Source organism: Podarcis muralis, chromosome 10 (assembly GCF_964188315.1).
Source record: "Podarcis muralis chromosome 10, rPodMur119.hap1.1, whole genome shotgun sequence".
Classification (NCBI taxonomy): domain Eukaryota; kingdom Metazoa; phylum Chordata; class Lepidosauria; order Squamata; family Lacertidae; genus Podarcis; species Podarcis muralis.
Window position 1 is genome coordinate 47986977 of NC_135664.1, and position 4433 is coordinate 47991409.

Below are 4433 nucleotides of genomic sequence, written 5' to 3' on the forward strand. Positions count from 1 at the left end.
ACCGCAGGGGAAAGCTGCAGTATCTCATTGACTGGAAGGGGTACGGACCGGAGGACCGTTCCTGGGAACCAGCGGCCAACGTCCACGCACCTGCCTGCCTCAGAGAGTTCCATGCGACGTACCCCGGCAAGCCGGGTCCGGACCCTCGGTTGAGGGGGGGGCCTGGGAGGGGGGATGGTGTGATGGCCTGGGATTCTGATTCGGAGGATGAAACAGAGGAATCCCAGCCTGCACAGGAGTCCCCGCCTCCAGGGCCGGCTGAACTGGGGCAAGGCCTAGATGCTGAAGAGCCTGCACCTGTGGCAGTGCATCAGGAGCTGGCCCCAGGTGAAGCCCTTCTGGCCCCAGAGGGGCTTGACGACTCAGTGGCCACAGGTGAGCCTCCTCCAGGGCCCAGTAACCCTTCGGCCTCTCCTGATCTGCAAAGGCTTAGGGCAGAGAGGCGAAGGGAACTGGTTGCCCCCAGGAGGAGTGCTCGCCTTAAGGCCAGAGGAGGCGGGGCTCCTGGGGGCCGGGACCGCCCCTGGCCTTAGAAGAGGATAAAAGCCCAGTCAGCCCGGCCCCAGGTTGCGGGAGCAACGTCGTTGTTGGCTTCGGACTTTCCTGTGTTCCTGATTCCTGCTCGGCCTCCTGTTCCTGACTATCCGGTACTCCTGTTCCCTGCTCGGCTTCCTGTTCCTGACTATCCGGTGTTCCTGTTCCCTGCTCTGCCTCCTGTTCCAGTGTTCCTGTTCCCCGCCCGGCTCTCCGCCTCGGACCTCGCCCCTCTTCGTGTGGACTCTGCTACACCCACGGTACCTTACCCCCGGGACCAGCACAGCCACATCCAGCCCCCGGGCCTTAGGTTGCCTACCCCTGGGTTAGACAGTGTCTGGTATTTACTGAGCATTCAATGTGATTTGTTTGTGGGGAGGTTATACAGCAATGAGCGTTCATCCTGCTTGCTTGTGGGATGTTTATACGTCTTGCTGTCAGTCACTTGTTAACCCGAATCTTTTTAGTGCATGTCCCTGTCACCTTCCTAACCGTAAAAATTCTATTGTCCATATTCAACCAACCTGTTGCATTAGCTTCTCCTAGCACAATGTGGATTCCTTCCCTCTCTTCCTGCTAGGTCTTCTGCCGGCAAGTCGGTGTCTCACTTACTCTTTCTTTTTCATCTGGAGACCAGCAGAAACTCTGCACCTGGGCTCTGGGGTTTTTTGTTTGGCGGGTGGGCTGCATGCCTCTTTCCCATTGTTTGCTGCTTGCTCTTCCCTCCACCCTAAGCTGAATATTACCCTGACATGGGAACAATCAGGCCAGTGTTTCCAAGCCATGGTGATATCCCTGTGGGACCAGGAGACAACCCCCTTTTCCACTCCTCGAGGCTGCTCCTTGGTCTGGAGGCTTTTCCATCTCTCACACTGGCTCAAAGAGCTCTAACAAGGGGGAAGTGGGCACTTTGCAAGCTGAGTTTATGCGATACAATTCCCTCGTCCAAAAGTATGCACTGGGGATCATTGATTATTCCCTTGGGTAGAAGTTACCAAGCTCTGTTTGTTAATTGATGGGTTGCTGCATGGTTCATAGCATGATCCCAAAGGGTCCTGTTTTTAAATGGCAAGCAACCCTGTGTGGCTCATTCTCTGAAGGAAATGAATACACAACTATTATTTGTGCCAAACGTAGCAGGACATTATATGCATAGAGGTATGGGCTCCATTAAACATAGGTAAAGGTAAAGGGACCCCTGACCATTAGGTCCAGTCGTGGCCGACTCTGGGGTTACGGCGCTCATCTTGCTTTAATGGCCGTGGGAGCCGGCTTACAGCTCGTCCGGGTCATGTGGCCAGCATGACTAAGCCACTTCTGACAAACCAGAGCAGTGCACGGAAATGCCATTTACCTTCCCACTGGAGTGGTACCTACCGGTATTTATCTACTTGCATTTTGGTGTGCTTTCAAACTGCTAAGTTGGCAGGAGCTGGGACAGAACAACAGGAGCTCATCCCGTCTCAGGGATTCGAACCGCCGACCTTCTGATCGGCAAGTCCTAGGCTCTGTGGTTTAACCCACAGCGCCACCCACATCCCCCATTAAACATAGTTACTAGTTAAAAGAATTTAGGGTGCAATCCTATACTCATGTGAAGCCTCATGGAATTCAATGGGACTTTCTTCTGACCTGGCATGTACAGGAATGCACATGTTAAGACACGTGGTAATTGATATACATTCTCAATAGGGTTCCGTTTTGATAAAACATTGGATGCTCATCTGAAAGCAAATTCCTAGGGAACTGGAGTCCAACAACATATGGATACTCCTGCCTTAAACCATTGTCAGAGATCATGCCTACAGCAGTAGAAGATGCAAGAAGCAGCTCCCCTGCCCATTATTCCAAGAGTGGACTTGCTGTAGCAAGTGAAAGTTTACTCTCAGTTCCACCCTACCAGTAGCAAGCAGGAGAGGAAGACAGGTGAAAGGACCCCTGGAGCACCTGGCCTAGACGGAAGATAAAACCAGCTACATCACTCTTTCCCACTTTTGACTCTGTAATGCAACAGCTATGATTTCTGGATTAACATCTGGCAACCTGATCAGCTACAGAGTCCTTGGAAAGTGGCACTGATTGCCGCTTAATTAATTAATCACCCATTATTAGTGACCAAGCCATAAGAAAACAAAGATTATAGCAAAGGATGGGGGAGAAATTTGGTTCAGTTCACATTTTAATGCGAAATGACCTAATTTGCATTTCCCAAAATAATTCTTCCAAATCTGCCCTTCTCAAATTCTTATGGTGCAGTTGCAGAAGAACACATGGAAGCGACATTATACTTTTCCAGCTGAGACATGTGGCTTGAAACCTTGTTCTCCAAGGATGAGATAGACATCAATTTTACACACACCCCCCCCCAAATATTTTTATTTTTATGACTTTATAGATTTTTCTGTCTTTATTTCAGAGGATAGAAATGTCTTCTTTTATATACATCCTTCATTACTGTGAAAATCTGGTTCCAACCCTCAATCCATTAGCAATACTGTTGTTGTGAATGTGTTAATGTTTGTGCAACTGTCACAAGCACTAGTAGCACAGTGCCTAAGAGATCACTTATGACAAGGGAACAAAAAATATAGTTTTAGAGAGTTTTCATTGGAGGGAGAGGTGTTAAATAATTTGTTCATAATTTGGGGAGAACTCTTCTATCTTTCCGCACAAATGCTCATATTGCAATGGGCAATTGTGGTTTCTCAAAGTTTCTCATTTTTTTCAGTCTTAAGTTCAGTTCTCCACATTTCTACACCAGCATTTTAGTGTGAATTTATTCTAATTTTCACATTTTCCTATGCAATTTTGGCCAACACGCACATTTTTGCAAAGCAATTTCCCCTAATATAATGCATTGAGCATGTTGCTGTCATTAATATATGCAATTTTTAGACACACTGTACTTTGGTACGTCCATTTTTGGACAAATAGATTGGCTAAAGAACTTCATTGCAAAATTCAGAACATTGCAAATTTCAAAGGATTGCGGTGTTTTGGTTGACATATTATTTTGGAATGTGCAAGCTAGGCAGGTTCACCTTTAAATGCAAAATGAAATTTTCCCTCATCCCTAGCCTCAAATAGCCTTTTCAAGCTTTTAATTATATCTTCCCATCCTGGTATCTTCTAGAAATGGATCCCACAACCTGGAGATGGCAGAAGCAGATATTTAAGATTCTAGCTATTCCTAGGATGTTCCATACCATTTCTAGAATATTCTGTACCGTGTGTGCAAGATGAAGACACCCACCCTGAAGGACCTGCAAGTGAAGATGTCGCCATCTTTCTCTTCCCCGTAGGCTCCAATAAGTGTATGCGCTGAGACATCTAAGAAAGCCTAGGAGGGGAGACACAAAGGCCTCCAGATCACACATGTTATACAAGTTCTACGCTGAAGGAACTTCTATATAGCTGTGCTTACACATTCATATTTCCCCTTTGTGGTGGCTACACAAACGTAGGTCTTCCCTGGGAGAATATGCTGCAATACTCTGGCCGATGGCAGCTCTGCAATGCATATACAGCTGCCACAACAAAATCTCTGTGTGTGGTTATTGACACACAAACACACACACACTCCGTTCCATATAGGAATTTTGTTCAGCGCAGTCCTTAAACGCCATCCCTTCTCACGCCAAATGGGCCTAAAAATGCCCAATGTTAACCATCCAATGTAAAAACAAATTAAATAAACGTTGACTGCACCACCAAAAAACAACAACAAATAACAACACGCCTCTATAAGTGTCAGTTTGAGATGGGGGTGAAATGTGCAGTTGTGGAGGGGGGGTGCCTTAGAATCTCCTGCCTGCATACAATGAATGCATCTGGGCCATAAAGAGCTCTTAGCTCCACCCTCTGTCTTTCCCTCCCCCTGTGTAAAGCGGCAAGCCAGT